Below are 12,167 nucleotides of genomic sequence, written 5' to 3'. Positions count from 1 at the left end.
GTCCATATTCCACACCACGTGTTGTCTAGACTCTGCTGTGAGCCATTGGAGAAACCTACAGATCTCATCTAGAACCCAAATGAATAGGAAAGATTGGCACCTCTAATTCCAGTTTATTAGCTCCACACAGAACAGTTGAGGTATAAAACACATCTGATAAACTTGGATTTTGTGGTGAACTACCCCTTTAAATGAACCAATCATTCATCACTGTTAAATAAGCAATGTAAACAAGCTCCAAATTAACAATACATTCTATTCACTACCACATAGCTCTATGTCAGTGCAATATCTATATCTACAGGAGGAGAATGGTTGCAATGAACTGAAACTGTGAGTAAGAACCACCATTAATACATTGCATACAGTTACAAGACATTTCAATCAATAAGCTGCTACGGTACATCTTGCTGAGACTCCACAATATAATCCTCATTTCCCTTTCCAAATGGCACCCTATTCCCTACGTAGTGCACTACTTTTGGCCAGAGCCCAATAGGCCCTGATCAAAGTAGTGCACTATATAGGGAATAGAATGCAATTTAGAATGCAACCTCTGTATGTAGGTCATTGAGTTAGGATGCCAATAACCATGACAACCAACCAACCAATAAAACCCAATTCAAGAACAGGGAGGGAGTGGAAAAATGGAAGCTCCCATAATATTGAGCTTGTCAACCCCACGAAATAACCCTCATTTACAGTGATGATGTTATACGTGATAAATAGTGTTGATTCCTGAGAAACCTCCTGAGAATTGTAGGATTTCTCCACATGAAAGCAAATACTTTTGAGTGCTCTACGGCTGTGTCCCAAATAGCACTCTAGTGCCCAATAAGTGCCCCAAAAGCAGTGCACTATTACATTTGGAATGGGGCCCCTCTCTCAGCAAAATCCCCATAGGATGCTTGGTAACCATGAGCAGGCGTTTATATTGTGAGATCCCTGACACACACAGAACTGAGGAAGAAAACAAAGGAATTCTTTCAGAACAAAGACACACAGAGCTGCGTTGCATTGCAACCATTCAACCAACAATTAGGAAGGTCACAATAACGTCAGATCTTGGTTGAGACGTGACAAGATAAAGGGGAAAGAAGAAGAGGAGTGACGGCAGAACCAAACCGGGATGGGCGAGGCCTTTCCAAAGCGCTAGGCCCACTGTCGCTGCAGTGTTGCATTGTGGGTATTGTAGTAACAGGTGTGTGTGTTCACCTGTATTGAGTTCTTGTTGTGTCACACACTGGCATAGCAGCTGGGTTGGTTAACCGAGCTTGGTGATCTGTAGACCCCCTTCTATCCTCACTGTATCGATGGACGGCAAAGATTTCACTTTGTGAAAAAAGTCAAAGAGCGGATTTCCGTCCACAAATATCCGGAAGCGCGTGTGTTCGCAGTGGATCTCAATCTGGAGAGAGAGAGAGAGGAGGTATAGAGAGAGGAGAGAGGGGAGACAGAGAGAGAGAGAGGAGGTATAGAGAGAGGAGAGAGGGGAGACAGAGAGAGAGAGAGAGACAGAGAGAGGAGGTATAGAGAGAGGAGAGAGGGAGACAGAGAGAGAGAGAGAGAGAGAGGTATAGAGAGAGAGAGAGGAGACAGAGAGAGAGAGAGAGAGAGAGGGGTAGACAGAGAGAGAGGGGAGAGAGAGAGAGAGAGAGAGAGAGAGAGAGAGGAGACAGAGAGAGAGAGAGAGAGAGGAGGTATAGACAGAGAGAGAGGGGAGACAGAGAGAGAGAGAGAGAACAGAATAAAACACCCCATTTCTAAACAAAGTCACATTATGTGGCCATGTGGTTCTTTCTCCAAATGAAAGAGAGCTTGTTAGTTTTGCATAACTTATCACATTTCTAAACCACATCCTCTGACAAATGTGTGACTGGAGCAACCTGCTTTACAATAAACCACAACAAGGAATGATGTGTGTTCCTTATCACTGGGCTATATCTTTACATAACGTCTGTACTGAATCATATCACAGCAACTAAAGAGAAGTCAGAGAGTGGTAGAGCGAGGGAGTGTATGAGATAGAGATAAGGGTGGAAGGCCAATTATCATGAAGTTAAGACCCTAGTTAACTGTGGTCCCATAGGGTTCTGGTCAAAGTCTACTAGAAAGGGGATGCGGTGCCATTTGGGACAAGTTGGATAAGAACGTGAAGTGTTCTTGGTACCCTGAAGGGATGGTCGGGTTCGGAGTTAGAATTTAAAAGAGAGTGGATTGTTATGGTATCTTGAAGGCCTGGTCCAGTTAGGGTTATGGATTAAGGGTTAGGATTAGAGGTTAGGGGTTAGGATTAGAGGTTAGGATTAGGGGTTAGGGTTAGGATTAGAGGTTAGGGTAGGGTAGGGATTAGAGGTTAGGATTAGAGGTTAGGATTAGGGGTTAGGATTAGTGTTTGGATAAGTGTAACAGGTACCCTTGGTCAGGATTAGTGTAACAGGTACCCTGAAGGGCTGGTCAGGTTAGGTGTTAGGATCAGTGTAACAGGTACCCTGAAGGGCTGGTCAGGTTAGGATCAGTGTAACAGGTACCCTGAAGGGCTGGTCAGGTTAGGTGTTAGGATCAGTGTAACAGGTACCCTGAAGGGCTGGTCAGGTTAGGATCAGTGTAACAGGTACCCTGAAGGGCTGGTCAGGTTAGGATCAGTGTAACAGGTACCCTGAAGGGCTGGTCAGGTTAGGATCAGTGTAACAGGTACCCTGAAGGGCTGGTCAGGTTAGGTTAGGATCAGTGTAACAGGTACCCTGAAGGGCTGGTCAGGTTAGGTGTTAGGATCAGTGTAACAGGTACCCTGAAGGGCTGGTCAGGTTAGGTGTTAGGATAAGTGTAACAGGTACCCTGAAGGGCTGGTCAGGTTAGGATCAGTGTAACAGGTACCCTGAAGGGCTGGTCAGGTTAGGTGTTAGGATCAGTGTAACAGGTACCCTGAAGGGCTGGTCAGGTTAGGTGTTAGGATCAGTGTAACAGGTACCCTGAAGGGCTGGTCAGGTTAGGATCAGTGTAACAGGTACCCTGAAGGGCTGGTCAGGTTAGGGTTAGGATCAGTGTAACAGGTACCCTGAAGGGCTGGTCAGGGATGAAGGGGAAGTAGTCGATAGACTTCTCCTCCTCGCTCCATTTTCCCGAGACGCGGGAGTTACGCAGAAACTGGTGCTCAGCGAATCGAGCGCTGAGTTTCAGGGCCACATCCGGCTGTGGCTCCTCCTTCTCTGTGCCGCGGCCGCAAGTCAGGCTGACGTCAAAGCTGAGACGGAAAGAAACATAGAGAAGAAAAAATAAATAGGTGTCTGTGCTGGTTTAACAATATCCCTTTTTACCCTAGTTAACCTGTCCTTTGGTGGGAGCCCTAGGTAACCTGTCCCTTAGTGGGAGCCCTAGTTAACCTGGTCCCTTAGTGGGAGCCCTAGTTAACCTGGTCCCTTAGTGGGAGCCCTAGTTAACCTGGTCCCTTAGTGGGAGCCCTAGTTAACCTGGTCCCTTAGTGGGAGCCCTAGGTAACCTGGTCCCTTAGTGGGAGCCCTAGTTAACCTGTCCTTTAGTGGGAGCCCTAGGTAACCTGTCCTTTAGTGGGAGCCCTAGGTAACCTGTCCCTTAACCTGGTCCCTTAGTGGGAGCCCTAGGTAACCTGTCCCTTAGTGGGAGCCCTAGGTAACCTGTCCCTTAGTGGGAGCCCTGGTAACCTGTCCCTTAGTGGGAGCCCTAGGTAACCTGGTCCCTTAGTGGGAGCCCCAGGTAACCTGTCCCTTAGTGGGAGCCTAGGTAACCTGTCCCTTAGTGGGAGCCCTAGGTAACCTGTCCTTTAGTCCCTTAACCTGGGGAAGCCCTAGGTAACCTGTCCCTTAGTGGGAGCCCTAGGTAACCTGTCCTTTAGTGGGAGCCCTAGGTAACCTGGTCCCTTAGTGGGAGCCCTAGGTAACCTGTCCCTTAGTGGGAGCCCTAGGTAACCTGGTCCCTTAGTGGGAGCCCTAGGTAACCTGTCCCTTAGTGGGAGCCCTAGGTAACCTGTCCTTTAGTGGGAGCCCTAGGTAACCTGTCCTTTAGTGGAAGCCCTAGGTAACCTGTCCCTTAGTGGGAGCCCTAGGTAACCTGTCCCTTTAGTGGGAGCCCTAGGTAACCTGTCCCTTAGTGGGAGCCCTAGGTAACCTGTCCCTTAGTGGGAGCCCTAGGTAACCTGTCCCTAGTGGGAGCCCTAGGTAACCTGTCCTTTAGTGGGAGCCCTAGGTAACCTGTCCTTTAGTGGAAGCCCTAGGTAACCTGTCCCTTAGGGACCCTAGGTAACCTGTCCTTTAGTGGGAGCCCTATAACCTGTCCCTTAGTGGGAGCCCTATAACCTGTCCCTATGGGGACAATAGTAATGGATAGGGGCAGAGAGGACGGCCTATAGGGATGCTGTAGGGGACATAGTGGAGGGCCTATAGGGATGTGGTGCTGTAGGGGACATAGTGGAGGGCCTATAGGGACGTGGTGTCTGTAGGGGACATAGTGAAGGGCCTATAGGGACGTGGTGTCTGTAGGGGACATAGTGAAGGGCCTATAGGGATGTCTGTAGGGGACATAGTGGAGGGCCTATAGGGACGTGGTGTCTGTAGGGGACATAGTGGAGGGCCTATAGGGACATGGTGGAGGGCCTAGTAGGGATAGGGATGTGGTGTCTGTAGGGACATAGTGGAGGGCCTATAGGGACATAGTGGAGGGCCTATAGGGACATGGTGCTGTAGGGGACATAGTGGAGGGCCTATAGGGACGTGGTGCTGTAGAGGACAAAGAGGTGCCTGTAGGGACATAGTGGAGGGCCTATAGGGACGTGGTGTCTGTAGGGGACATAGAGGGCCTATAGGGACGTGGTGCTGTAGAGGACATAGAGGGGGCCTATAGGGACATAGTGGAGGGCCCATAGGGACATAGTTTATGGGACATAGTTTCAGCTTGGAGGGCCTTAACATAGTGCAGGGCCTTAGGGTTACGTAGTGTCTGTAGGGGACAAGTGGAGGCCTATAGGAACGTGGTGTCTGTAGGGGACATAGTGGAGGGCCTATAGGGACGTGGTGGCTGTAGGGGACATAGTGGAGGACCTATAGGGACATAGTGGAGGGCCTATTGGGACGTGGTGTCTGTAGGGGACATAGTGGAGGGCCTATAGGGACGTGGTGCTGTAGGGGACATAGTGGAGGACCTATAGGGACATAGTGGAGGGCCTATAGGGACATAGTGGAGGGCCTATAGGGACGTGGTGTCTGTAGGGGACATAGTGGAGGGCCTATAGGGACGTGGTGCTGTAGGGGACATAGTGGAGGGCCTATAGGGACGTGGTGCTGTAGGGGACATAGTGGAGGGCCTATAGGGACGTGGTGCTGTAGGGGACATAGTGGAGGGCCTATAGGGACGTGGTGTCTGTAGGAGACATAGTAGAGGGCCTATAGGGACGTGGTGTCTGTAGGGGACATAGTGGAGGGCCTATAGGGACGTGGTGTCTGTAGGGGACATAGTGGAGGGTGTCTGTAGGGACATAGTGGAGGACCTATAGGGACGTGGTGCTGTAGGGGACATAGTGGAGGGCCTATAGGGACATGGTGTCTGTAGGAGACATAGTGGAGGGCCTATAGGGACATATGTCTGAGGGCATAGTAGAGGGCCTATAGGGACATGTTGTCTGTAGGAGACATAGTGGAGGGCCTATAGGGACGTGGTGTCTGTAGGGGACATAGTGGAGGGCCTATAGGGACGTGGTGTCTGTAGGGGACATAGTAGAGGGCCTATAGGGACGTGGTGTCTGTAGGGGACATAGTGGAGGGCCTATAGGGACGTGGTGTCTGTAGGGGACATAGTAGAGGGCCTATAGGGACGTGGTGTCTGTAGGGGACATAGTGGAGGACCTATAGGGACATGGTGCTGTAGGGGACATAGGGAGGTGGTGTCTTTGTAGGGGACATAGTAGAGGGCCTATAGGGGACGTGATGTCTGTAGGGGACATAGTAGAGGGCCTATAGGGACGTGGTGTCTGTAGGGACATAGTAGAGGGCCTATAGGGACGTGGTGTCTGTAGGGGACATAGTGGAGGACCTATAGGGACGTGATGTCTGTAGGGGACATAGTAGAGGGCCTATGGGGACGTGATGTCTGTAGGGGACATAGTGGAGGACCTATGGGGACGTGGTGTCTGTAGGGGACATAGTGGAGGACCTATAGGGACGTGGTGTCTGTAGGGGACATAGTAGAGGACCTATAGGGACGTGGTGTCTGTAGGGGACATAGTAGAGGGCCTATGGGGACGAGGTGTCTGTAGGACCATAGTAGAGGGCCTATGGGGACGTGGTGTCTGTAGGGGACATAGTGGAGGGCCTATAGGGACGTGATGTCTGTAGGGGACATAGTAGAGGGCCTATTGGGACGTGGTGTCTGTAGGAGACATAGTAGAGGACCTATAGGGACGTGGTGTCTGTAGGGGACATAGTAGAGGGCCTATAGGGACGTGGTGTCTGTAGGGGACATAGTAGAGGACCTATAGGGACGTGGTGTCTGTAGGGGACATAGTAGAGGACCTATAGGGACGTGGTGTCTGTAGGGGACATAGTAGAGGGCCTATAGGGACGTGGTGTCTGTAGGGGACATAGTAGAGGGCCTATAGGGACGTGGTGGCTGTAGGAGAAACACCACATAACTGTTGTCATTGTGTTCAGCATCTGGAGGAGCAGCATGTTGACATCTCCATGAACTTTAGAACAGGCATTTAAAACTGATGTCACTAAATGTGTTTTTAAACTGACCATTAGTTTCTATTGAGGCCTATAAAGGACACACCCTAAAATGTCTCAACAAGCACTGTGTCCCAACTGGAACACTATCCCCTTTGTAGTACACTACATTTGATGAGGGTCAATGTAGCCCTAGTGGCCTACATAGGGAATAGGGTGCCATTCGGGAGACAGACCAGCTCTGCCTCAGCCTGGCCTGACTGTGGAGGTGAACACCCTGCCTTGCATTATGAAAAAGCCATCCTTTCAACACACCCACCCACACAGTTCTCCATGTCTCCTCTTCATCTCCCCAGGCCGTTTCGTTGCCTTCTGCCATGCTGCTAATAATAAACTATTCTTTTGATCTTTTCCTTTCTGAGCCTGTGTTCGATTCTGTCTTTTACAATACATGTTTTCTCTCCTTATTAGGCTAGATTCACATTTTTCAGCAGACATAACATCGAAAACACAGCATTTCACCAATAAACATGTAATACACAGGCCTATAACAATTCATTCTATAGGCTACAGTCTTACAGAATCACAACTCCACCTAAAATGGAATGGGACTTAGAATCTAATGAAAAAGCACTATATGAAAGATAAGAAGTTGGTAATGACATTCAGATAAGCCAGGGTGCAGTTGAAAAATAGACCTAGTTAGCTCTAGTCCAGGGCGCCTTCTCTTCTTCAAGAATAAGTTGAAGGCTCAGCATCAGCCAGCTGCACGTAACGACATGGACCAGAGCTAAGACCTAATGAGTGGAGGTTATATCGCCCTGGAACAGAGCTAAGACCTAATGAGTGGAGGTTATATCGCCCTGGACCAGAGCTAAGACCTAATGAGTGGAGGTTATATCGCCCTGGACCAGAGCTAAGACCTAATGAGTGGAGGTTATATCTCCCTGGACCAGAGCTAAGACCTAATGAGTGGAGGTTATATCGCCCTGGACCAGAGCTAAGACCTAATGAGTGGAGGTTATATCGCCCTGGACCAGAGCTAAGACCTAATGAGTGGAGGTTATATCTCCCTGGACCAGAGCTAAGACCTAATGAGTGGAGGTTATATCTCCCTGGACCAGAGCTAAGACCTAATGAGTGGAGGTTATATCTCCCTGGACCAGAGCTAAGACCTAATGAGTGGAGGTTATATCCAGAGCTAAGACCTGAGTGGAGGTTATATCAGAGCTAAGACCTAATGAGTGGAGGTTATAGTCTTAGCCTACCTGTCTGGCTCCAGATCAACAATGCCCATGACAATGACCTTCTTCCCCCGGCCTCATACCACCTCTGATGCGGCCGCTGAATGGCACCTTCTACGAATGAAAGACGTTTTATTTTAAATCACCACATTTAAATCATCATCACAACACATAACGTAGAGAAAGAAAAAGGTTGTAAGCCCCCCCCCCATCCTCCAGGGTAGGAGATGTGGTAATTATTTTTTAACGGATTATTAACACAGGCCTATATATTGATTAACGTGGGTGTTTCAGGATGAATAGTCCCACCAGAAGCCGTGCAATGTCCTCCCTATCCGGCGAGATAAGCCCGGGGTTCCCGAACGAATCGTTGTGATGGTCATCTTCAGTATTCTTCAAAACCACCAGAGACAAAAGGGGAAGAAAAAACAACGTATTGATCAGGTACAGCCTAAATGAAAGTAGCCTACTCAATGGGCGGAGTAGCCTAGCGTTTTAAAAGGCTGCTTATTGCTCTAGATGTCTTCTCTGCGGTTGAAAAAGCCGACGGAATGGTCCTCATGCCGCTATTCAACAATGAAAAGGTGGGGAAACCCACGGCTGTCAAAACATCTGTCATGTTGTAGACTAGAGCGCGTAAGACCTGTGAGAACGGTCGGTCATTACCACCAACTCGCACATAGACAGCACACATTGTACAGTGATAACGAGAAGTAATGCACCGCTGCTGTATCAAGGTGAGCACAGATACATTTTATCATGCAGAATAATAGTGAATTTGTTCCGCGCCCACATCAGAGGTCGACTCCGGCTGTGTTTGGGAATGCACGGACAGCCTATTGCCATATTACTCCCCCACAATCATAGAAACTTCATGATGACATAAAAGTATAGCTCTCCACAAATGACACGCTTAACCGTTTTACGTGCAGACACAGAAAACAACCAATTCCAAGCAAACCGCTGTTTTCCTGAAAATTGTAATACTCACTATTGCGTCCCTTTCCGTTGCCGACACCGCCATCTTGACTTGTACAGAATACCATAGGATGCTTATCAGAAGAGAGGCAGCCCGGACAGTCCTCCTCTCCTGGAATGTGTCAGCGTCGTGGCAGCAGTGACTCAGTCAACATATTTCTATGTGTCCACACTCACACTCCACATGCAGCGGAGATGAATCGTAAACAATACGTGGAATTACCTGCGGTATTCACATTTAGGACTAGGATACGTCTGGTGTAGCCTGGGTGAGGTGTTGTAGTAGGCTATGTCTGGGCTGTATTTATCCGCTCTAGAAATGGGTGGATAGTCTTTTTAATTTGCTGACGTATGCTTTACAATAGTAAGAGGGGCTTTGGTAATCCCCGTCTGTTCGTGAACGAGAACGAGCCAGGCTAATCAGATTTTTAATTTCCTACAAAGAACCTTCACCTAATTAAACTGTACCTCCATAAAGTGGGGGCACTTCTCTCATTCGATTCTAATCTTGAGTGGAGATATTTTGTATAGCTTCGTTCCTAGACTAATTAAAGAGGCCTGGTATGTAGTAGGAGCCTAGGATAGAACATTTAACCATTTTGGGATGATAATGATAGTGAACAAAATGTGGCGCTAAAGAAACAAACGATTTGATATATAAATCTAGGCTATAAGAGTACAGCTACTTATGTTCTTGAAAATGTAACCTTTATTTAACTAGGCAAGCCAGTTGAAGAACAAATTCTTATTTACAATTATGGCCTACACCGGCTAAACCCGGACGACGCTGGGCCAATTGTGCGCCGCCCCATGGGACTCCCAATCACGGCCGGTTGTGATACAGCCTGGATTCAAACCAGGGTATCTGTAGTGACGCCTTAAGCACTGAGATGCAGTGCCTTAGACCGCTGCGACGCTTCGCCACTTGATTCTAAATACTAAGTTCATTGATAAATATCCTACTTTGTTGGACACCGTTGAGCTATAAATAGCATGTTTCCTCTCAATAAATATATAGAACATTATTTGCCTATGCAAATCAGGAGGGCATGTTTAAATTGTCAGAGGGCGTCCTTCTGTGGCAGTTCACGGTACTACAAATACAAATCCTCTACTCTTGGCCTGCTCTATTCTGCAGTTCCATCATCCAGAAACAAGGTCTCATTGGGGTTCTATGTAGAACCTATTGGTTCTGTATAGAACCATTTCTTATAAGAGTGTAGCCAACATGTTGTAGACAGACATTGGATGACAAGAAGTTTTGTGGGTCTCAAGCCTTCTGTCTTCTCACCCTGTTAGTGACTTCCTCAGTCAGAGCAGCCTACATGATTGGATAATAGGGGCTGTGTGTAGCCCTGCAGGAGTGTATAGAGGAGATGAAAAGGTTGGGACTGAATTGGCTACTGAAGAGCTGCTGGTGTCTACTTTTATTTATTTATTTTATTTCACCTTTATTTAATCAGGTAGGCTAGTTGAACAAGTTCTCATTTACAACTGCGACCTGGAGACCTGGACCTACTAACGTTATGCCCTTGAGCAAGGCACTTATTCTGTAACACAGGGTGACTCTCAAAAGACATAAATGCACATCTCTGACATTCTGTCCATTGCAGCATCTGTCTCTGAAGTTATGCTGGCTAGCCCAGGACATATCTCCTACCATCCTCCTTTCTTCAAGTCATGGGGGCTAGCCCAGGACATATCTGTTTAAATGTTAAATGACGAGACAGAGGCATTGATGCGAGTAACAGTCTTTCTTGTTCAGCACATTACAATACATCCGGGTATCTCAAAGCACACCGGTAAACGCTGGAGTTGCAGTAATTAACATTTACCACCAGATGGCATCACTGTGCCATCTTACACCCATAACAATATCTCCTACCATCCTCTCTTCAAGTAATGGGGATTATCCCAGGACATATCTCCTACCATCCTCCTTTCTTCAAGTAATGGGGACTATCACAGGACATATCTCCTACCATCCTCCTCAAGTCTTCAAGTAATCCTCCTCTTCAAGTAATGGGACTATCCCAGGACATATCTCCTCCTCCTCTTCAAGTAATGGGGACTATCCTCCTCTCTTCAAGTAATGGGGACTATCCCAGGACATATCAAGTAATGGGGACTATCCCAGGACATATCTCCTACCATCCTCCTCTCTTCAAGTAATGGGGACTATCCCAGGACATATCGTCTCTCATCCTCCTCTCTTCAAGTAATGGGGACTATCCCAGGACATATCTCCTACCATCCTCCTCTCTTCAAGTAATGGGGACTATCCCAGGACATATCTCCTACCATCAAGTCTATCCCAGGACATATCTCCTACCATCCTCCTCTTCAAGTAATGGGACTATCCCAGGACATATCGTCTCTCATCCTCCTCTCTTCAAGTAATGGGACTATCCCAGGACATATCGTCTCTCATCCTCCTCTTCAAGTAATGGGGACTATCCCAGGACATATCGTCTCTCATCCTCCTCTCTTCAAGTAATGGGGACTATCCCAGGACATATCTCTCATCCTCCTCTCTTCAAGTAATGGGGACTATCCCAGGACATATCGTCTCTCATTCTCCTACCTATCCCTCCATCCTTCCCTGGTCTGTCTATTCTCTTCATCTCTCTCGTCTTCGCTTCTTTTTCCATCTTCTCAACCCCCAAAAGACACACGCTGGACAGATCTCCCACTGCCACCTGGGACTTGAACTAGTGAAACTAAGCTGCAGATCCTGAAACTGAGTCCACCACGGCTAAGGACTGTATCCAGGCACTCCGCGTTGCGTCTTGCCTAAGAACAGCCCTTAGCCGTGTTATATTGGCCATATACCACACCCCCTCGGTCCTTATTGCTTAAGAGGACAATCCCATACACCAGAGGTTTCCTCAGGAAGGTAGGAGAGGTACATTTGGAATAATTCTATGGAATAGTGTATATCCTAGGGTTGGAAAATTCCTCTAACTTTCCCAAAATTCCCAGGTTTTCCAGAAATTCCGGTTGGAAGATTCCTGAAATCAGGAGGGAATACACAGGAAATCTAGGAATCCTCCAACCAGGGTGTCTTGAAAACCTGGGAACGTATCAGTGCAACACAAGCTCCAAAGATAATGGCGTCCCTCGCTGTAACTGCAGCAGTATAGGGCCGATCCATTTTTCTGGGGGGGGGGGGATTTTGTTTTAGATAGAAACAATATAGGTTATATTGAAGACTGCTCTGTTTATTATGCTAAGACGGCATCCTGCTGCCACA

The 12,167-nt window shown here is 47.9% G+C and overlaps 1 pseudogene; it reads right to left on the bottom strand.

Annotated features, from left to right (window-relative positions):
* Window positions 1-234: 234 nt before the first annotated feature.
* Window positions 235-10,146, bottom strand: LOC127917254 (galectin-related protein-like; annotated as a pseudogene).
* Window positions 10,147-12,167: the final 2,021 nt, after the last annotated feature.

Source organism: Oncorhynchus keta, unplaced genomic scaffold (genome assembly GCF_023373465.1).
Source record: "Oncorhynchus keta strain PuntledgeMale-10-30-2019 unplaced genomic scaffold, Oket_V2 Un_contig_11201_pilon_pilon, whole genome shotgun sequence".
NCBI lineage: Eukaryota > Metazoa > Chordata > Actinopteri > Salmoniformes > Salmonidae > Oncorhynchus > Oncorhynchus keta.
This window is presented reverse-complemented; position numbering and strand designations above follow the sequence as displayed.